The sequence below is a fragment of the Neophocaena asiaeorientalis genome, unplaced genomic scaffold (genome assembly GCF_003031525.2).
Source record: "Neophocaena asiaeorientalis asiaeorientalis breed wild unplaced genomic scaffold, Neophocaena_asiaeorientalis_V1.1 scaffold1154, whole genome shotgun sequence".
Taxonomy (NCBI): Eukaryota; Metazoa; Chordata; class Mammalia; order Artiodactyla; family Phocoenidae; genus Neophocaena; species Neophocaena asiaeorientalis.
This window is the reverse complement of record NW_020172267.1, coordinates 334,273-358,609: the sequence shown is the minus strand read 5'-3', so window position 1 is coordinate 358,609 and position 24,337 is coordinate 334,273.

Below are 24,337 nucleotides of genomic sequence, written 5' to 3'. Positions count from 1 at the left end.
CAACTTGAATATATTAAAAATGTCTGGGGAATGGAACTGATATATTCAAATGCCCCATTTGAATATTTATTAATATGATAATGCATAAGTATATGTAAAATCCCCTAACGTAAAACAACATATTAATTAAGAAATATTAAAAAAAAAAAAAAAGAAATATAGCATTTCTTTTTATTATCACATTTTGGGAAGCAATTTCTACTGTGACACTGTGGTATCAGTATCGTCTCTTCCCTGGAGCCAGCTTTCAGGCATCAAATACAGCTTCCAGAACACTCTGTTGTTACTTTCACCAAGATTATTTGCGCGTTAACCGCTTCTCACTCCATCTATAATGCTGTCACTGATAATTGTATCGCAACCCAGAAGCACCAATTCTCATAACTGTAGGGCTGCTGTTTTCTTTGTATTCATCCTGTAAATGGGTATTTGGTGGTATGCAGCAAAGGATCGCTGATTTTTAGCATTCCTTAAAAGTCTTATTTACAATTTTGAATATCTGCAGTTACCAAATTTTGAACACAGGAAGTCCAAAGGAAGAGGCATGAAATAGACACAACAACAGAAGTAGTAGTCTTGGGATACACTTAGAACACAGAAAACTTCTTAGCCTTGTTATATACTGATAAAAATACAAGTGAGGGCTTCCCTGGTGGTGCAACGGTTAAGAATCCACCTGCCAATGCAGGGGACATGGGTTCGAGCCCTGGTCCGGGAAGATCCCATATGCCACGGAGCAACTGAGCCCATGCACCACAACTACTGAGCCTGTGCTCTAGAGCCCATGAGCCACAACTTCTGAGCCCGAGTGCCACAACTACTGAAGCCCGTGCACCTAGAGCCTGTGCTCTGCCACAAGAGAAGCCACTGCAATGAGAAGCCTGCACACTGCAACAACGAGTAGCCCCTACTCACCGCAACTAGAGAAAGCCCGCGTGCAGCAACAAAGACCCAATGCAGCCAAAAATAAATAAATAAAATAAATTTTTAAAAAATACAAGTGAAAGGATTAATATAAATTAATCAATCACCCAACTGGAAAGGTGAGAAAAAAGAAAAAAAAAAAAAGAAATGGAAAGAAAGTAGAAAGAAAATAATAAAGATAAAAGCAAAATTCAATTAGGTTGAAAACAGAAAGATAGTGGAAGAAATAAGCTTTTTTAAAAAAAGCTACAGATTAACCACTAGTTAACCTAATCAAGAAGATAAAGCACAAAATACACAAAATAAGAAATGGCATGGGTAAAAAAACCACTAAAAGATTACATTTTAAAAATTGTGCTGGATTTCTCCCATTTACCCCTCCCTACTTTCTCTTCCCTGCCCTGGGCAGAGGGAGGGCTGACTCATAAACATTGCAAGCTTTCTTGTCCCCTGGTTCCCATCTGGTTTTGGGTAAATGGAAAATCAGAGAATGGTAAGGAAATGCAAGTGGGATATTTATTCCCTCTAAGAACCCTCCAACTAGGCTACTTTGGACTGGCTGCACGCCTCTCCAAAAGCTATAGCTCCTGCCAGGTGGCCCTCACTATAAAACCACCCCCTGTGGGTTCCAGTAATCATGCCTTCTCTTTAGCCCATCCCTGGATTGGTGAGAGCTCCCCATTGTTACAAGCCCAGAGTTCTCTAACATTCCTCTTTGATTTCCTTAAACTTTGCCCACATATTTGTACACTGCCCTTTAATTTAACTTTCCTCAAAATGCCCAGGTTAACTATACCATCTGTTTCTTGCCAGGATTCTAACTGATCGAAAAATCCCATATTCTTTGCAAATATATCAGAAAAATGTAGGTTAAATTTCTAATTTTTAAAAAATATAATTTACTAAAATTAATCCTAATAGAGAAAGTTTAAGTAGACCAACAAATGTAGAAGAAATAGAGAAAGTTATCAAATAACTCCCCCCACCAAAAAGACCAAGCCCAGATACAAGGGAGCACAGCCAGCTCAGCAAAGAACAAAGAGACACAATGCCACTTAACGGTTTCAAAGCATAGAAAAAGAAGGGACACTTACGAAGTGTTTTTATGAACGGAATATAACATTGATACCAAAACTTAAGAGAAAGTGGACAATAATGAAACATATAGCCCAGTGTCACTTATGACTATCAAAGCAAAATTCCAAAATAAAATATTAGCAAACAGAATTAAGACACTAAAAAATAGTATATCATAGACAAGTAAGGTTTTTTCAGAACGTGTAACTTATTAAAACAGCCCACTGTATTAATAGGGCTCAGGAGAAAGATCATGTGATGAACTTCACAGATGCTAAAAAGGTACTCAACAATACCATATTCAGCATCCATTTATGATGAAAAGAAAAGCTCAGTGATTATTTTTCTAAATCTGATTACATACATGAAGGGACCAAAGCCAGGATTTTATTTAATAAAGAAATACTATGAGTATGAATGCTATAAGGAATAAGGCAAAGACACCCACATTCCCTCTACTAATTACACTTTATTTGAGAAACTTACACTTTATTTGTTAGAAACTTCTACACAGCAAAGGAAACAAATAACAGAGTATAAAGGCAACCTACAGTATGGGAGAAAATATTTTCGAACTATGTATCTGATAAGGGGTTAATGTCCAAACTGTACAAGGAACTCATAAAACTCAATAGTGAAAAAACAAGTAACTCAATAAAAAAAATGGACAAAGGACTTGAATAGACATTTCTCAAATGGCCCACAGGTACATGAAAAGATGTTCAACATCACTAACCATCAGGGAAATGCAAATCAAAACCACAATGAGTTGTCACCACAAACCTGATAGGATGGCTATTATCGAAAAGACAAACGGTAACAAGTAGAGTTAGGGATGGCAAGTGAATGGAAAAAGAGAACCCTTGTGCACTGTCACTGGGAATGTAAACTGGTACAGATATTATGGAAAACAGTATGCAGATTCCTCAAAAAATTAAAAATAGAACTACAATATGATCCAGCAATCCCACTTCTGGGTATATATCCAAAGGAAATGAAAACAGGATATCAAAAAGATATATGCACTCCCTTGTTTAATGCAACATTATTCACAATAGCCAAGATATGGAATCAACCTTAACGCCTATCAACAGATAAGTGAATTAAGAAGATGTGGTTAATATCTACGATGGAATATTATTCAGCCATGAAAAGGAAGAAAATCCTGCCATTTGCAACAACATGGACGGACCTTGAGGACAGTGAGATAAGTCACACAGAGAAAGACAAATACTATATGATCTCACTTATATGTGGGTCTAAACAAGCTGAACTCAAACAGAGAGAGTAGAATGGTGGTTACCAGGGGTTGGGGTAGGGGGGATAGGATGGATGTTGTTTAAGGGTACAAACTTACAACTAGTAGACAAACAAGTCCTGGAGATCTGATGCACAGTATGGTGAATTCAGACAACAATACTGTATTATAATCATCAAACTTGCTAAGAGACTAGATCCTAATTACTCCCACCACAAAAAAGAAATGATAATTATGTGACATGATAGAGGTTTTAACTATCATTACAATGGCAATCATATTACAGCATATAAATGTATCAAATTAAAAAAATTTTTACTTTTAAATAAATTTCCAAAGGCAGGAAAGAGAGGGGAAAATACTAGGAAATTCCATGAAAGTTCAGACTTCTAAGGCTATTCTAACAGAATAGGAAGAGCAAATCTAGAGTTTGGGTTAAGAACGAATGGCAGTTATCACCAGAATTTCCCATTGGATTTATCACTAAGGAGCTGAGCAGACACATCAATAAAATGTAAAATAAATCGTGGGTGAGTCCTTTTTCCTTAAAAATAAATGATGAACAATTAGACTCGTCTGACGTTTTAGAATAGCTGGATGTTAGATTACTTGGCTGCTAATACTGAAAGAATATAGTCATAGCATCAAAGAGATGAAAAACATTTACAAAAAATAAACTATAGGGCTTCCCTGGTGGCGCAGTGATTGAGAGTCCGCCTGCCGATGCAGGGGTCACGGGTTCGTGCCCCGGTCTGGGAAGATCCCACGTGCCGCGGAGCGGCTGGGCCCGTGAGCCACGGCCGCTGAGCCTGCGCGTCCGGAGCCTGTGCTCCGCAACGGGAGAGGCCTCAACAGTGAGAGTCCCGCGTACCGGAAATAAATAAATACACAAACAAACAAACTAGGGCCAAAAAAGGAGTTATGAAATCCCACTAATATTTTTTGGAACAGTTACAGGACTTTCGGAATGATCAGCAACGTCTGGGTTTATGTTCAAAAGAATTCAAAGGATCTCAAAGAGATCTTTACACGCCTGTGTCCAATGCAGCATTGTTCACAATAGCCAAGAGATGGAAGCAACCCGATGTCCATCACAGGATGAATAAAGAAAATGTGGTACATACATCAAGGGAATGTTATTCAACCTTAAGAAAGAAGGAAATCCCATCTCATGCTACAACATGGATGAACTTTGAAGGCATCATGCTAAGTGAAATAAAGAAACAGGTCAGTCTCAAAAAGACAAAAACTGTAATTCCACTCTTGTGAGGTACCTGAAGTAATCAAACTCATAGAAACAAAAAGTAGAAGGGTGGTTACCAGGGGCTGGGGGAGGGGGAAATGAGGAGTTGCTGCTTCATGGGGATAGAGTTTCGGTTTTGCAAGATGAGAAACTTCCAGAGATCTGGTGCACAATGTGAATATACTTAACGCTACTGAACTGTACCCTTCAAGATGGTTAAGATGGTATATTGTAGGTTATGTGGGGGGTTTTACTCTATTTTTTTTAAAAAGATCAGCCATGGATTAGCTTCACCACAGTTACTATCGTGATTAAAAATAAGGACTTTATGATTGATCAAAACTGGATCTGAACCGGGGCTCTACTGCGATCTAGTATTGTGACCTTGAAAACATGACCCAAACTTTCTGTGCTATGATACTATCTATAAAATGGAGGCATATAACAGCCCCGACTCGCAAGACAGATTGCCCAGATTTCACTTCCATCTCTGCCACTTACTTTTTTGTAATTTTGTGAAATTCACTTAGCTTCTCTAAGCTTCCGTTTTCTAACGTGTAAAATGGGGGTAATAACGTGATATTTGCTTTGCGAGGATCAAGTGAGATAATGTATTAGTAGCATACCACAGTGTGTCGGGCACATCATATTCATTAATTAAACAAATATTTATTGAACGCCCAATGTGTGCCAGGCACTGTTCCAGTGCTGAGCATGAAGCAGCTTCCATTATGTCACAGACTTCCATTATGTGACTTCCATTATGTCACATAGCTTAACAAAGGAATAAAGAATATATCAGTAAAGCCGACATTGATAAATGCTTTGGGGAAATGAAATGCAAGGTAAGGATAAAAGGAACGAGCAGCTGGTGGTAGCAGAGTGTGGCTGCTTTAAGCAGGTTGACCGAGGCAGGCAGCCCTCTCTGCAGAGTCCCGAATAAAGAGAGGGAATGAAGCATACATATTCCTTGCAGCTGTGCAAAGGGCCTGAGGCTGAAGCAGGCTTGGCAAGATACAGGAACAGGAGGGGGGGCCATGTGACAGCAGCAGTGAGTGGGGGAAAGAGTGGCAGGAGAGGAAGTTTAAGGAGTAACAGGGACAGATCCCTTAGGATCTCGAAGTTCGTTGTAAGGACTATGACGCTGATGCTGAGTGAGACGCAGAGCTATAGAAGGTTTTTGAGCAGAGGAGTAACATAAACTGACATATGTTTAAAAAAAAATCATTCTGGCTGCTGGGTTGAGAATAGGTCTCAGGAGCCATTGGTAGTGGCAGGGACTTGATTTAAAAAAAAAGAAAATAACAGTAGCTGTCCTCAATACTATATTTTGCCCTATTATTATTATGTCTTAGCATTACGGTACAACAGGCCTGAAATGCCCAATAACACCATGTTGAAAGTTCCACCTTGCACAGAAGATCACAGGTAGTAAATGCAGAGCCAACGTGGACGGAAAAACTGGCCAGTGCTGTAAGGACGTTCTTTGCACTGGGGGTGGAATCTGCGTGCTTCTCCTCCAGGTAGAAATGGAAATTATACACAATAAACACAGGCTGCATGAAAGCACTGACCTGGCATTCTGACCTGGAATTCTGAGCTAAGAGACTTCTACCTTCAAAGGCAGAAAACAGGCAGTGGGAGCTGATCTGCACCTCCTGGGGGGCTTATTTTCCCTCTTCCAACTGAGATACGACAGGTTCAAAGACACACCGGTGAACCGGTGGTAATCTAGTCTAGTATGTGCCTTAAGAAAATTGTTTACCTTCTCAGTTTCTCTTGAGCTACAAATGAAAAGCATTACAGATTTTCAGTCCTGATGAATAAATTACAAAGGCACACAACTAAACACTCTAGCTGTATTTCCCCAATTTTTTAAAACTCAAACTTGTCAGGCAATCAACTACTAATGAATAACCTATGTATTCCTTCTAACTCAGAGTGACAGCCAGAGTCTGTACAGCGTTCTCCGAGGCACTACGTGATCCTTCCACTTTCTACCCGGGTTTTTTTCCAACAGCATCTCCTACTTCTCTTCCTCTCCGTCCCTCGGCTCCAGCCCTGTTGGCCTCCTTCCTGTTGTCCAAACACACGTGTAAGTAGGTTGAATGGTCGGCCTCAAAAAGATGCGCCCCACACTTCCCTGGTGGCGCAGTGGTTAAGAATCCGCCTGCCAATGCAGGGGACGCGGGTTCGATCCCTGGTCCAGGAAGATCCCACATGCCGCAGAGCAACTAAGCCCGTGCGCCACAACTACTGAGCCTGCGCTCTAGAGCCCGTGAGCCACAACTACTGAGCCCACGTGCCACAACTACTGAAGCCCACGTGCCTAGAGCCCGTGCTCCGCAACGAGAAGCCACCGCAATGAGAAGTCCGCAAACCGCAACGAGTAGCCCCCACTCACCGCGACTAGAGAAAGCGCGTGCAGCAACGAAGACCCAACACAGCCAAAAAGAAATTAATAATTAAAAAAAAAAAAAAAGATGTGTCCCGTGACCTGTAAATACAACCTTATTGGGGGGTGGGGGGAAGTCCTTTGCGGATATAATGAAGGTAATGATCTTGAGGTGAGATCATTCTGGATAATACAGGTGGACCCTAAATCCAATGATATGTCCTTATAAATAACAGAAGAGGAGGAGACACAGATATACAGACGGGAAGGCCAAGTCAGAGACACAGAGAAGGCCATGTGAAGACAAAGGCAAAGGTTAGATTGATGCAACCACAAGCAACAAATACCTTGAACCACCAGAAGCTGGAAGAGGCCGGGAAGGATTCTCTTATGGAGCCTTCAGATAGCATGTGGCCTTGCTGACATCTTGATTTCAGACTTTCGGCCTCCAGAACTGTGACAGAATAAGTTTCTCTTGTTTTATCCCACCCTGTTTCTGGTAATTTGTTACAGCAGCCCTAGGAAACCAATACAACCCAGAAACTCTCCTGTCTCAGGGCCTTTGCACTTGCTCTTTCCTCTGCCTTGATCAATCAATCTCTTCAGATATTTGCCTGTCTCCAACAATTCCTTTAACTCTTTGCTCAAACATCACCTTCTCAGCAAGGTCTTCTCTGATCACTCTATTTAAAATTGCAACTTGCCTGATACTCTCTATCCCCCTTCCTAGCATTATTTTTTCAAAACTACCTCTTATTATATAATTTGCTACTTGAATTTTTATTACCTGTTGTATTAGCTTCCCAGGGCTGCCATAACAAATTACCACAACCTGGGTGGCTTATAACAATAGAAATTTACTTTCCCCTCCGTGTTGGTATCTGTGTCCAAATTTCCCTCTTCTTATAAGGACATTAGTCATTGGCCTGGGGACCACCTTAATCCAGTACTACCTAATTTTAACTTGATTACATCTACTAAGAACCCATTTCCAAATAAGGTCACATTCACAGATACTGGAGGTTAGGACTAAAACATGCCTCCCTCCACTATCTTGTAGGTTCCATCAAAGCAGGGATTCTTGACTATGTAGAACCTAGAGCAGTGCTGGCCATGAAATAGACACTAAATAAGTATTTGTTTAAAGAACGAGTGAATGACTAGACACTATGAGACCAGGATGTCTAGTGAGATACCATCAAATTCATTGGATGTAGATTAAAATGTATCAAATTTTTAGGAAAAAAAAAAAGATGTGCCATGATGTGAACATCAATATCCATAAAAATATCTAGTATATTGAGTAATCATGGAATTAAGATATTTTAAAAGCCTACCTTCCTGAAGCATTCAGTGTCACTCATTTGTTTGCAAGCCTCTTATTTTAGGTAGAAATCACTTTTTGTCTTGATTTCATGTCACTAGTAAACATTTAGTCCCTATTTCCCTCCATTCTACTTCTTTACGGCCTCAAATGAAAGGAGAACAGGGGAAGAATATTACAATACTAGTTAATAGGATTTGATCCATTGGTAAAACATCTAGCACCTAAACAGCTGAATACCAAATTTTACATTTCAACATGAGGTTTCCAGGAATAAAAGAATGTTCAATCTCTGACATTTATTGACTACTTCATAGTATTAAGGTAGTTTTTTAAAAGAACTCTTTAAAAGGTAAATAATTTAAGGCAAGAGCTCAAGTTTCTATGAATGACAGTGTATACAGTTTATTCATTAAGTGAAACCATCGGTGACATCATCATTCACAGCAGAATCACCTATAAGGGAAAACAATCTGAAAAATAATATATATATATATGTATGTATGTAACTGAATCACTTTGTTGTATACCTGAAACTAACACAACACTGTAAATTAACTACAATTAAAAAAAAAAAGTAGAATCACTTAAGACAGCCTCTGTGGGGCATCTGTGTGTCTAGTATCAGACACCACTGCTGTCCTCTTAAAAAGAGTAACTGTTCAAGTCAGTCACCAAGTGAGTCCTGACTGTGACAACAGAGCACCACAGAGGGTCTCTACCCCTTTTGCCTCAACCCAATTCTTTTAATGAGTGAGCTGTGATTTCTTCTATAAAACTAAACTCAACATAAGGAGTAAGGTAGTAGGTATTCTCAAATGCCATCTTTTAAATATATTTTTGTCAATATGGATGCTTGGTGTATTATTTTGAAACGCTAAAATATCCACCGAGGCTTTCTGCATCCTATTTTACTAGGCTCTTTTGCTGAAGAAGAAGCAGCAGCAGCGCCATCTTCTGGAATAAATGGAATAGGACATAATTATGGTGTTTGTAAAAGCCAGAGTCCTGAGGAAAAATAGATCATCCACGTGCAAGCAGCAAAATGAAAAGTCTGCAAATAAATCTGAGCTGTTAATCGTCAAAGAAGAAATTAACATGGAGTCAATTGCTGACATCAATGAACAACTGCATAAGGGCAGCAAACCTCTCTTCCAGCAGCAAGATTACGTGGGTAGCTCATGCCATTGTGGATTTTTTTAATGTATAAGATACATACAAAAATGAGACAGAACTAGAGGAAAAAATATGTGCCACGAATTTACTGAAGGAAAGTGAATCATAAGATCCCAGTAGTTTCAAACCACTTTGCTATGGGGAAGTGGGAGAGATGAACAAAATTTTTTAAAATATTCTTCCTGACTACCAGGTACATGTAATATAAAATGGAATGAAGTAGCTGACAAAAGAATATTACTACAGCAGACCAAACAGAGAGTCACTAAACGGTAGGGCAGAGTTCCATCTGGGATATGTTAGTCAGGGGCGCTGAAGCCATCCCTGGGAAATTTATGTTATGAAGAAAGACGCAATCATTTCTGAGACAGTGTTACACATGGCTAAATGGAATACTTGGATTTGGAGATGGGAGAGGAATCTCCGGGGTGGGACAAATGTTGTGAAGCCCCCTTATAGGACATGGTCACTGGGGGTAGGCGAGAATTCTGAGATGCTAGTCCAAGATTCCCGGCCGCTGATGTACGCACACCTTCACCCAGTTACTCCAGCAAACACTAATCTAGGCACTGCTGGAAAGGAATTTTGTAATGAGTTGATCTTAAGATACAGCTTTTCACTGCTGAGGGCCCAGGTTCAGTCCCTGGTTGGGGAACTAAGATCCTGCAAGCTGCACGTGGTGCGGCCAAAAAAGAAGATACAGAGAGCATCGAAGTGGATCTGACTTAATCACACGAGCCCTTTAAAAGCAGAGTTTTCTTTGGCTGGGTGCAGAGGAGGAAGTCAGAGATCTGAGGTGCTGCTGCTGGCTTGAGGATGAAGGGGGCCACGTGTCAAGGAATGAAGGTGGCCTCGAGAGCAGAGTGGCCTCTGTTGACAGCCGGCACGAGGATGGGGACCTCAGTTCTACAATTGAGTGGAACTGAATCCTCTGCCAGTAACAAGAACACACTCGGAAGTGGATTTTCCCTCAGAGTCTCCAAATAACACAGCCTGGTGGATACCCAGATTTCAGCCCGTGATACCCTAAGCTGAGAACTCAGCCATGCCATGCTGGACCCAGACCATTGTAAGGCAATAAATGAGGGCTGTTTCAAACCACTAAGTCTGTGCCAATTTATTATTTAGCAATAGAAAAGTAAGAGTCAGGTAAGCACAGATACATTTTAAATTGCTTTCTAGAAGCGTAGTTCCTGTAACCATCCAGCTTTTCCATTTGCTGAGGGGGTCATCCAATTTGCTCTTTCCTCCTACAATGCTCAGTCTCACCTTTAAATAAATATTTTAGGGCATATTAAAAGATGAATGCCTTGGGACTTCCCTGGCGGTCCAGTGGTTAAGACTCCACTCTTCCACTGTAGGTGGCATGGGTTCGATCCCTGGTCGGGGAACTAAGATCCTGCATGCCAGGGGGCAAGGCCAAAAAAAAAAGTTGAATGCTTTGTCAAGCACCAAATTATCAGCGTTCTCAGTGTGCCTACATCATGAACTCACACTCAGGTGCCTTCATGTCTGCCAGTAACCAGGAGTGAAAATCAAAACATTGAACAGCGGATACCGCATGGGTGTGGGACCAACCACTCGGCCGCCCAATCTATCAGAAAGGCTGCAAGCCGGTTACCGTCCTGGCACCGGCCAACTATCTCTCTGCCAAAAACTGTGTCCCTGGAGGGAAACAGATAAGAAGAAAGGTAGGGATGTGGTAGAGTATCTTGGGAGGCAGGAAAGAAGAGAGTTTTTCAAAGCTTTTCTAAGAGTCACCCCTCCTTGGCTTCTTGGAGGCACAGTTCTCACCCTCGGCAAGTTCAGCCTTAGGATTGCCAGATATAGATCAGCAGAATAACGTGGCATTGAGTTCACCTTGAATTTCAGATAAACAACGGAGAATTATGTAGTACAGGTATGTCCAAAACATGGCATGGACCCCATAGAAACCAGTTTACCGCCAGCCAATCACCAAATAGCACATGAGACACATTTAGACAGGAACAATTATTGTTTAGCTGAAACTCACACTGAACTGAGCAGCCTGTAATTTGTTGGGCAACTCTATCATCTTGGTCTTCTCTTCCTCCCCACACAGGTCATTTTTTACTTAAAACAGATGTAAGTTTCAGGTCCTTCTCTCTTCCAAGGTATATTACAGTAACAACCCAAGTCTTCACCATCCACGTACCTGGGCACTCTAACTTTGCAGATCATCCTCTTAAAAGAGTCTATTTCCCCACCCCTTGACTTTGACTTCAGCCGTGTTACTTGCTTCGACCGAGAGAACAGGGCAGACGTGACAGTGTGCCATTTCCCAGCTTGAGCACTGAGAAACCCTGTGGGTGTTTCTCCTGTCCACTTGCACCTCAGCATCACTATATGACTCCCAGAAGACTCCCAGAAGGAGGATGCAGCTACCCTCTCTGAGCCCAGGCTAGACCAGTTGACTCGCAGCCAATCCCCAGACTCACGAGCAAAATCAATGCATACTGGTGGGGATATTTCTCGGTTGCTTGTTATATGGCACTGCTGTTATCACAGTAACTCATACTTCCCTTCCCACTTCATGGTTAAGGTGTGTTAAAAGAGAAGTTCAATAATCACAATGCTGGCTGCCTTAAGAGGCCACAAAAGGAGAAAAGAAATCAGTCCCTGGACCGGTAAGAATAAATTATATTACCCTTCCTTGGCTCTCTCAGGTGCCTCGGAGAATCCCAGGGAAAACACTGAGAAGGGGGGCTTCCCTGGTGGCCCAGTGGTTGGGAGTCCGCCTGCCGATGCAGGGGACACGGGTTCGTGCCCCGGTCCGGGAGGATCCCACGTGCCCGCGGAGCGGCTGGGCCCGTGACACATGGCCGCTGAGCCTGTGCGTCCGGAGCCTGTGCTCCGCAACGGGAGAGGCCGCAACAGTGAGAGGCCCGCGTACCGCAAAAAAAACACTGAGAAGGGAAACTTACTGAACCTTACTCTGATGCTCCGAGAATTACTGTCTTGTCACATCCCTGTTTTATTTTGAACCGCCATGCTGAGGTTTATTGAGAATTACAGTGTTGGTAGGGAGGATTTGATAAAGCTTGTATAGCATTATTTTCCTTGAATTCTAGGCTTTTTTTGTCCTTTTCATTTTACTTGGCATCTAGCTGAATCAAGCACTTCTGATTTTCTTCCATCCACCTAAGGATTAGAGCTAAATAACTTTATTAAAGGCCAACGAACTGTAGTTCAATTCTCTCACACTCAGATATATTTTCCTACGTATCTGAAGGCTTTAACATACACAAACATCCCCACAGTTAAATTTCTTCTCCAGTACACTTTTTAAGAGTGTGTGTAGTTGAACGTTTACTTTTAACGTGATTGAGACTGAAGCAGATACGCAGTAAATCTCTACGCCACACAGCCTTTCAAGTGCAGATTGAAGTAATAGCTTGTCCTTGTTCACCTGGCTTTTAGGCCACAGAAGAGATAAACTGTGAATCTAACTGGATCGTTCAAAGACTGATAATGGGATACTGGTCCATGTATTTCTGGTGTGTCATCTCTCCGAGTTCATCTGGATATCATCACCAAAAGTATCCTGAAAGTCGGTTTATGTAGCATTCTATCAATTGGATATCTCTATTAACCAGGGTAATGATCCCAACATATCTACAAGACCCTAAAATACCTCCTCACCAGTAACAGTAAATTATATCCAGTGTAGTTTTTGTGCTACACTGGAGTTTCAGTCCTCCAGACACTGAAGATCATGCATGGCGCATACAACACCATTCAATTTGCTTAATTAGAACGAGTTGGTCTCTCTTGTACCGCAGGGGTAACAGAGTCTACTGAGGCTACACTGTTTGTCTCAAGAAATCATTTACGTTTGCTCCTAGGAAGCAAAGGTCTACTGCCCTTTGGGGAATCCCCATAAGCCTAAGCGCAGTTCATATGCCAGATATACATCAGGGACGTTAAGATGCTTGAAGGCACGCTTTGCTCCTCAAGTTGTGGTCTGCAGGGCAACAGTGTCAGCATCAGCTCAGGTCATTAGAAATGCTAGCTCTCAGGCCCACCTCAGACCTACTGAATCAGAATCTACATTTTATCAAGCTCCCAGAGGATTCCTATGAACATTAAAGTTTGAAAAGCTCAGCTCAGTACTTATTGCCATTGTGTCAGCACCCCAAGCGCCGAGATGCACTCAAGGATTTCCAGCTGGACACTTCACATGTTACCCAGCTCTCCTGAAGCTGAAATTCCCGGACTAAATGGGCTTCCCACAGCCCAGGTCTCAAACTTATGAATATTAAATAAGATCATACTTTTTAAAACCAAGAAGGACCTATAGACATGTTAGCTCTTGCTACTCTTCAATGAACATGCCCTTATGGTTTCATTCCTGGTGGAGTGTTCAAAAAGCATCACAACGGTCTCTAACAGTGATTAAGTGCTTACCGTGTGCCAGGTGCTCTTCTATCGTTTTACACGACAAGCCCAAGAGTTAGCATTTCCTGTCCCCATCGTACAGGAGAGAGAACGAAGGCACAGATTCAAACCCAGGCAATCTTCTCCAGAGCCACTGTCTTTGGCCCTACCCCAAACTGTCATTCATTCTGATATACTTAGGCAACATTTTGTATCTAAGTCCAAATTATGCTTGGCCTATGTTTGCATTATCTTCAGGGTCACCTGACACGCATATTGAAAATATCACTCTAAAGCCTCTACCCCAGACATCTGGACTCAGGCCTAGGAATTCCTATTTCTAAGAAGTGCCCAGGGGATTTCTGTGATCATTCAGGTTGGAGAAATACTGTTTCAAATTAGGGCTCCCTCTTCAGAACTAGCTGTGGCTGCAAGCTGAGAGCACATCGGTCGTCTCGTTAATGTCAAGACCATCAGCACACACACGTTCTAAGAAGCCGGCCCACACAGCGCAGAGCCCGGCTCTCATTTGGCTTCTGCCACAGAGCTTCATTACCTCTCCTGTTCTCCGTGGTAACACAGGCCAGGATGAAACTAGCTTCATCTGCCTTTTAAATGAACTGCAGCCACCATGACAGACCTAAGCCAATTGTGTCTTTTCTTGCACACACACTGGGAATGGATGTGCTCATGCTAATGACAGTTCTCTCCCATTTCCTTTGTCATTGCTTCTGTTCTACCTCGGAATAAAATCTAAATCCAACTTCATGTTCAGCTTTAGTACTGGCATACCCTTCAGTGTTCAGGTCCCCAAACTATGTTTGTACCTGAGCAGATAATAATCTCATTCCACAAACTTAGGTCTTTCTATATCTGAACGTACACTACAGTTTTGAGTTCCCAGTCTACCATTGGATAGAAATTGAAATGCCAGGAAATTTCCCAAAGGTAGGTGGCCTGCATAGTGACAAGGTGTTGGGTGACATGCAATATTCTCTCATGCTGGTTTGTACCGTGACGTCCAAATTGCCATCATTTGGGTGTATGTGTGCGGTTTTTCCACACAGGTCACTGTTTGAACCCCTTGTCTCAACTGCAAGGCCTCTTCAGAGGCACCAGCTACCTGTGCCAGGTTCATGCCACTGTCAGGGGCATAGAACATATTCTGCTGCTCGTGCCCTGCATGGGGCACCAGGAAATTCTGTGACAGGGTCTCAAATCCACTATCTTTAACACACAATCATGTCTCCCACTTTCCTGTGCTCCCTCCAGGAAGGGGAGGAGACAGGCGTGAACTACAAGCGTCCTCCGTCCTTGAATTCCACAAACCTAGGCAAGATTCGAGGGAAAGTGGGGATTAATAGGTCGCAGGGCCCCTTATCTGGGAACCCCCAAACCAAGCTTCTTTGCCACGCTTCTGATTCCTCCTGCCTCATTTTGGGCATCTAGCTAATCTTGAGAGGAGGAAAGACCTACTCCAGGACTTACAATTTTTCCAAAATGTTTGTTTATGCCCCGGGTTTTTTCGTCCCCTCTAAAATTTAAGCTTTTGAAATCCAAACACCAAAAACTGACTTCTGCCGTCTGCTGTGAACACAGAGTTAACCCAACCATCCAAACACTGGGGAGTATAAGGATAGGAGGAAATTCAAGAGAAAGAAGCATAGGCTGATATTTCAAAAATATTACTCTGTTACACAATTATTTTTGAAATATTGTGGCACTGGACATCCTCCCCATCCCATAACTGTCCACAGTGAAAGAAGCAGCAGTGACATGACATGGGACAGAGAAATCGCATGATCAGATCGAATGAGAACACAGCATCCACAACTCCAAACTAACTACACCATGCCACTCAGGATTTAATTTTGCCTTCTGAAAAATAAATAGACAAGACTTCCCTCTCTTGATGCCCTCAAGTAGGATTCTCACAAGGAAGAACTTCTAATTTGACCCAGATCTGAGAAGCACATGCACATGAAACAGTGTAGGGAACATGAAGGGAAGGGTTAATTCCCCGTCTGGCTGGTCAGATTACCCATGGTAACAATCATAGCTAAGATCCACTGAGACTGTAGTATATGTCAGCTGGTCTATTGAGTCCTTTATCTTCTATCTCCTTGTTTTATCCACAATAGTCCTCTGATTGCATTATTCTTACCTCTGCTTTTTCAGAGGAGAAACATAACTAGTTGGTAGAAGCGGTGGGTCTTGAACCGAAACCCAAAATTAAATTCACAACCGTCATGTTCTATTGCAAATAAGGGAATGATGGACACCACAACCAGACCGTACTGGATCTGATTTGGTGCCCGTGTAAGAGCAAAGCCTGTATGAATCAACCAGAGAAGCACATCTTATATGTTTACAGAGTGGTCATCACCTGATCTACCACTTGTATAACCTGGAGATCCCGATCTATCTTGGAATGATGTATGTGGGAGACTCCTTTTCCTTTTGAGGGCAATAGATAATGTAGATGTTAGTAGGCATAAAACATAGATTTCAGATTAAAACAACATTGTGACATAACAAATAATCTTTAACTTACATCTAAAGTTGAAATTTGAAGATATCTAACCTATTTGATGTATCTCTTCCAAGTAAGTCTCAGGGCTATAAGTATAAACTAAGACCCAGAAAGACGAACTCATACAGACTGAACAAATAACAGGCTAAGAAAAAAGTCAAGCTAAATATTAAATGCTTATATTATAAATCTGCTCATTTCATCTTTTCATTCATAATATCTTGCCAGCTTCCTCTTCTATTGACAACTATTTTCATTCCAAAAGCTATCACCATTACATCACAATTAGCTATATATGGAATTGAATCCAGTTAGAATGGGGGGAGGGCCTATAACCCAGTTACAGACTCCTTTGTTTCTGGCTGTAATCGTTGCTTTTGATAAAATACTCCTTATGGGGACTAAATAACTAACTCTTGTGTAACACATAAAGAAACACAACTTATGCTTAATTGGAAAAATATGAACTAATGCTTAAGTCACCTACCCCAGCCCACGGGGCCCATGGTGCTCGGTAATGGCAATGCTTCAGCCCTACACACAGCGTGAACTTCTTTCATCGCTCTGTTTTCCTACATTTCAACTCTACTTGCTGAGCAGAAAAGATCTCCATAAGAACACTTCATTTCCCTGGCCAAAACAAATTGATAATTATAAAGTAACTAAGCTGACTTGTGTTGTATTTCAAGTGCTTTAGGAACTTGTGATGCCCTAAAAACAGGCCCTTTCAGTCTTGATGTGAACTTGTTTGGTTTTAATCACCCAGATTCTATTCACTCTCCCGCCTTCACCCCATGGTCTCTCCCCTTCTGATGACTTTCCTGCTAAAGAAATAGAACAGTCCCATATTTAATTACCCAATACTCATTTCAAAGAAATGTTAAGGTAATTTCATCATTGCTCAGACCCAAACAGAATATCTTACAGTACAGCTTAACAGGAACCAAGGAATTAACCACCTTGACTATTTTATAGACTTTCAAATTTCCTCCAAGATTTTTTTTTTTTTTTTTTTGGTCCTATTCACCGGTGTTTAGTCTCTTTGGTTTTTTAAGTGGATTCATAATTCTTTCTAAAAAGCCAACGTCCATCTTTCTTATTCTCATTGCAAGGATGCTTACAACATCTCAGCTAGTTAGAGATACAGGGATTTCAAAGACTGAATAACATAACCCTCTCGTTTTACAAACACGGGACTTGAAATCTGAGGAAGTCAAATGACTTTATCGGCGAGCCACACCTCTTACTTTTCTTCTGTGGTCCACTCAACTGATTAATCTTATTTTCTTAATTCCACTACCCACTATCCCATATCAGACTCCCAAATGACACATTTAACATTTAATAAACATGTATAATTATTAGTCTAATGGGCTTTAAACTTCCCAAGGAAGCATACACAAAATACCTGCTCACCTGAATAGACGACACATTCTCTTTGGGATAAACAACTGTGCAATGACACCCATTAATGTAGAGTTTACTTTCAAAAGAGTCCTTAGAGGCAGAGTGACTTTGAAATCTGCAACATTCACCAGCTAAGCTACAACTCCAGATAGTCTGACAAACTGCTACCCCGTTCTTAAAACGAAGTGTTAGAATTGGTCCTTTGCCTCAGTCAATACCTATTTTCTCAGTTCTATAGCAATTTCATAAAAACATGGGGTATTCGTATGGTTTATGGGTTACATTGAGGAAAATGAAAATTATTATTTTTTTCCAAAAGTATAGCCCTTCAGAGGCTATCAATTGAAAGGCACTGTGTGCGTGGAGATGGCTGCTGCATGGGGACTGAACTATAGTTGGGTGGAAATTCAGCGCTTTGGCCAAAAGTTGAAAAAACTGCCGGCTGTTTTAACCTTAGTGTCAGGTGGAAGGAGTCTGGCTCCAAATGCAGATCATTTAAAACTATCAAGACTTCTTCAATAATACCAGCAAGGCTCATTAGCCCCTCCAAACATCTCAACTATTCCATTTTCTACACACGATATTTCACTGGAGAGCTGAACAGATATTATTTTAAGAGATGAAAGTACTTCTTTTCCTCAGAAGATTATTAAATGTGACAGCATACTCAAAAATTCAATAGCTACTCCCATGCATTAGGAATAACCAAAATGATTTGCTTATTTATTAACTATTTATTAAGTGTCTACGTCAGACTCTGTTCTTAGTGCTGTGGAACAATTAACGGTGATGAACTGGATAAAGTTCTTGCCTTCATTTGGATCCGTTTGCTTTGCAATTTGACAAAGTCTTCCCCCGCTCCACTTCCGGGTAGAAGTCTCTGTTATAAAAGTAGCCTCAACTGAGAAGTGACGTGTGAGAACACACTAGGTTTTCATCCTGATATGCAATATAGTTCCCATCTTGACGTTAATATAATCATTAATCCTTCTCCTTTGACTGTAAATTTGGCTGACAATTAGCTTCTCCTTATTTGGAATTCTAATGCGCAATTGCCCCTACAGAGCTCATTAGGAGTCTTGCTCAAGTTACATGCCTTCTGGTTCATAGCTAGCATATGTTCTAACATTACGAGTACGCCTTATTAAGCAGCGTCTTGCTGAATGAGGCAGACACCCACTCTCTTCCTCATTTTTATAACAGAAAAAGAAGATACTATTGAATTCCCAAAACATAGGCCTTAAGCACTCTATGAAAATGTAAAACCAGCCTATACAATGACCATAATTTCTGTTGGTTATAGCAATACTTAGAAAGTTTTCTTCATCAACATTAGACATTTAAGTCAACTGTGTCCACCAAAAATCTAATAAAGCAATACCATTTATAAACATGAATATTGGCTTACTGCTTAGTGAAAATAAGTAATTTCTATGAAGTCAGAGACAGGCAAAATTAATGAGTGGCAATGAAAATCCGAATAGTGGTTCATGGGGGTGGACTAGAAGGGGGCATAAGGGAACTTTCAGGGGTGATAATAAATGTTTTATATCTTGATGGGGTGTTGGACAAATGGGTGCATACATTTGTCAAAACTCATCTGATAGTTCAATGAAGACCTGTGTATTTCACTGTATATACATTATACAATTGAAAAAAAAACATAATAAATAGATAATTGAATATTTGAGGGAAAACTGTAATCAGAATTACTCTTTAAGGAAGAATAAATGCAGATGTTCAACAAAGGTTCAGGAACAGTTTCCTGGAGAAGTAGCAGCCAGTAACAGATGTGAAAAAAGATCCTGAATGAGAGAACGGAGGAGAGAAGGCCAGTTCGGGAGCTGAGGGAGGAGCAAACACAAAGGTGTGGTTTAGGTGAGGAACGATGAGAAAGGAGGCTGAAAGGCCCACGAGAGCCAAGTCATAAGGGGTTTTAATGCCCTACTAAGGAATTTAGATGTCATCCTGAAAGAAATTTGGAGGAAGTCTGGAAGATTTAAAACTGAGGAGCGATGTATATAGATACACACACAACCTACAGGCAATCTGAAGAAAGGATTCAAGGAATTCATGTCAGAAGGTCTGCAGTAAAACTTTTAATCGGTTATTTCCTAATCCAGGTGAGAAACTGAGAGCCTCAACTAAATCAATAGCAACAGGCATGGAGACATGGACCCAGGGGACAGATTTAGAAGTCATTATTAAGAAAAACACATGATGGAATTTGGTGACCCATAAAAGAGAAGGTGAGGGATCAGGAAAAGTCATGGCTACTGACCCTATTTCTGGCTCGGGCAACTGGAGGGATGATTGTGTGGAGGTGGAAAATGCAGGAGGAGCAGAAACAGAAGGGCAGGAAATGGAGTTCTCTCAGCCCATCATATTTTAGTGCCTGAAAGGCACCCGAGTAGAGCTATCCAATGGGCTCCTGGGTACATGTGGGGTGACCATAGCTACAGATTTGCCCAGGGTGGTTTCTGTTTATGGTCATTGCCCCAGAAAAAAAAAAATTAATAGCACTATTTTCAATCCCCCCAAATGTTCCAGTTTTGTCAATAAATTATATGGTCACCCTAGTTATATGGCACAGGATTTTAGGCCACTTGTGTTCAATTTAGAGATAAGACTTTTGGTGTCATCAGCACATGGGTAGTAGATAAAGCAGAGGTAAAGGGCGAGATCACACAAATGGAGATTTTCATCGAACCTGAGAAATACCAACAACAAGAGAAAGGTGGAGGAAGAGGGCCCCAAAAGAGGAGAAGGGCAAAAAGTATCTCGAGATCTAGAAAGAACAGTAAAAAATAAGAGTATTCTGGAAGAGAAGGGAAAATTTGTTCAAGTGATCCTCTCCAGATGACTATACACCCCCTCAAGAAGAGGCGTGCTTTCCACTCTCCTTGGATGGCGCCAGCGTCCACCAAAGGCCCTTATGTGTAGGAAGTACTCGGGAGAGGGCTGATGATTAATTAGTAGAAAGAGGCAATTTCTTTCCCTAAGTGGCAAATAGTCTTATAGATACCCAGTTCCCAAAATGTGAAATTCTTTTAAAGTAAAATTTTAGTTTCAGAAGCCATGATACAAATCAGTTGTCTTTTTCTGAAAGAGAGTACATATCATAGCTCTAACAACATTATATTCTCTGTGCAAGTCCCCCTTGCTTCAAATAATATATAAGGAGATATGTCTTTGCCCATAATTCCCTCAAATACTGGCTTCTCTTAGCTTTTACTGCTCTACATCTTTGAGTATAGCAACTTCAATTTTATAAGTATTGTCCTTCCTATTGTTTGTATGTGCCTAACAACTGCATCTTGCCAAAAACAAAAACAGCAACCAAGATGCTCATCTCCTGGAAAAATCTAGAAATTAACTGTTTGCTGTCCATCCATAAATATAAAACATGCATAAAGACTGGCAAAAAGAAAAAATTGTAGAGTGACACAGCTAACTAAAACCTTCTTCCTCACTCTCAGAAAATGAAAAGCCAAAGTTTACTTGATCAGATCTATGCATACAGACCTAAACACTCCCAAGAACAATTTACATAAATCTTCCAAGATTTGGAAGCTGTCATAATTCAGAATGTAAATTGGCATTTCACAATCTAAATCTTAAGTAACATTTATCTACACTCAATAGCTTACCTGTGCTGATGGCATGCAAAAGAGGAAAAATAAGTAAGAAAAGAAGGACCAAACACCTACCACTAACATGAAGCACAATGGGCGTAGATTCTGTCAAATCTGTGGGATTGAAACTGTCATACACAAAGTTCTCAATAAATGTCAGTTTCCTTTCTTGTTTGAATCAGTAAGAATGCTTCTGACAACAATAAGAAGAATCGGTTGGCTGACCGGGCTCATGTGAACAAACTAGCATGAATCACATGACTGGTGGCATCCTGGGAAGGGGTGAGTAGTTGTGAGCCTGAGGCACTGAAGAAAACCCATCCAAATGCATTTGTCTGGATTATTCTATGACCGCCGTAATATGCATACCTCTTCTTTTGGATCAGTTAGGACAGGCTTTAATATAGAGTGCATTCTAGAGTCCACTGTGTGCTGCTGTGACATCTTCTACTAGGTTCAATACAATATTATCTACCTCTGGGCCACTTCACATCCACATCATAGACTGAGTTTCACGACAGCGTGTAGTAAACTTGTCACGTGGAGGTGGTCAAAAACAGAATATAAAGTAAGAAAAGGGATTTGGACCATTCTGTAGCAAATCCTGAACACAGACTGAAGAAATCTAGATTATATCTAATGGGTAATAACTGATATACTTCTAGTTTTTAGCCAGTGGCCTGATATAATGTAAAGTTGAGGAAAGTTATACTGACATCGTTCAAAACAGATCAGAAAGGCAAACCAAACAAGGCAGAGCACCCGACATGATGACAGTAATTGTGGGACTAGATTTTGGGAAACATGGTACATAGGAAATTTAATCTATTCTTCATGTGCACTTGTAGGTTGTCGTAATATAGTTATTGCTATTTACCCAGTATTTCAGACTGGGGTTTCCTTCAATTAGTGTTAATGAAATTTTACAAACGTAGTATAAGAACAGCAAAAACACACGTGTGTGATTTTTGATACTCAACTTAGTGCCATTTCATCCATTACAAGTTAGTTTAGACATGATATTTTTGCCTTAAATTCTGAAAAATGAAATTAATTCAGTGAAATTGCTTGGCTCAGCTAAATTTTCAGTCTTCTAAGTAATCAGCACAATTGGAATCGGCTAGAAATGGCAAAGTTCTAACTTGTAAAGCAGGATAATATTTTGAGATGTTAATGAACGGGTTTTTTTCTGGGTAAGTTTCCTTGAGTCCATTACTTTTCCCTCCACCATTCAGCAACCACAAGGGGAGTATGAATACAGTCGAGAAGTTAACTGATCTTCTTTCATGATCAATTACATTTTTACAAGAAGTAAAAATGAAACAGAAAAATAGCAGAGACAATATTTCCAAAAGTCTTAGTTCTCAATTTCAAGAGCCACAAACTTGAGAGAGAGACAAATTTTGTTTTTTTATTATAAAGATTTATCAAGCAATTGTTTAGACGGCTGAGAGTTAAGTAGTAGAGAATCAAAAAAAAAGAGGAAGATGTGTAGGCAGATGGACATGAAGGGGAGAACTCTCTGAGTCCTCCCATGTGATCGTTTACTCACTCAGCTAACTTCTCTGGGGGCTTATCATGTTCCAGGAACTGGTCTTGGGTGCTGGAGATATAGCAATAATTAAAAAGGGCAAAAATCCCTCTCTGAATGAGATTACACTCTAAGTGGTAGAGACAGACCCCCCAAAATGAGATAACTCAGTAAAATGTTTAGTAAGTTGTGTGGCAATAACTGTGAATGAAGTTAAATGTAGTGCACAGGTAGCTTAAAACTGGTCAAGAAATAGAGCGGACACCCAAAAGGAATCTCGCACCAGGATAAGGAGAACACAGAGCGTGCCGCCATCATGATCAAAGGGCATCATAGGAAGTTTAGACCGCCAGTTGTAGATCTAAGCAAAGGGCTTGAGGTTCAACAACCTGGGGGGCCAAAGTACAATAGAGAGAGGTGGGCAAGGATGGGAGTTTTCAGAAAAAACCTGCGGCTTCTCCCCCAGTGCCAGTGCAGTCAATTGATTGCAAGAATGGTTACAATACTTCACCTCTCCCTGTATCTACAGTCTTTGCAACGTGATTTTGGAGCATCTCCCAGCCAGAAGTGGAATTTATCTCCCCAACTCTTGAAACTGGTCTGGCTTTGTGATTGACTTTGGCTAATAGAACAAAGGGCAGCCACGAGTGTGTGATTCTGAGCCTGAACCTCAAGGGCCTATTCGCTCTTCTACGTATTCTTTAGAAACCCCGCCACTACCGCCTGAATAAGTCCAGGCTACCCAGCTGGAGGATGAGAGATCACGTGCAGGAGAGCCCAGTTAACCCAGCGAAAGTCATCCTAGACCTGACGACTGACAAGATGAACCCCAGATGTGTGAGTGAGTCCTAGCCCAGCAGGGCTGCACATACCTAAATGAATCCCCCGAGACCATGAACAACATCTAGCTGATGGCTCATGAGCACTAATACATGTTTATTGTATCAGCCGCCGAGTTCTGGGGTGGCTTATTTCACAGCAATAGCTAACTGATACAACCAGAGAAACATGTGAATGTACAATTTATGAATGTAAATTCTCCAAGGCGTTAGAATATCCCTGGGTAGAGGTGAAAATAGGAAAATAGAAAATATTAAATTAACTGAGTTTAAATTCTGAGTTAACCACATTTAAATCTGGAAGTAATTGTTACTTTTGGTTGGAAAAATTGGTAGAAATGGGGGTTTGTGAACTAAGGTTCTGTACAAAAGAAAGCAAGTCACACACACACGTGTGAGATGCGACTGTAAATTATAAACCAGTTACACTTCTGCTAAAATCATTTCAGTTATACTAATGAGGCAGCTGCTCCAGAGAAATCAATGTTGTCATTACTCAGCCATGCCCTTCAGGGACCAGAGCACCTGATATACCTCGAAGTTTCCCAATCAAAATGTAATTATTTCAAGAAATCTGTTACTGTTGTTTCCATAGCA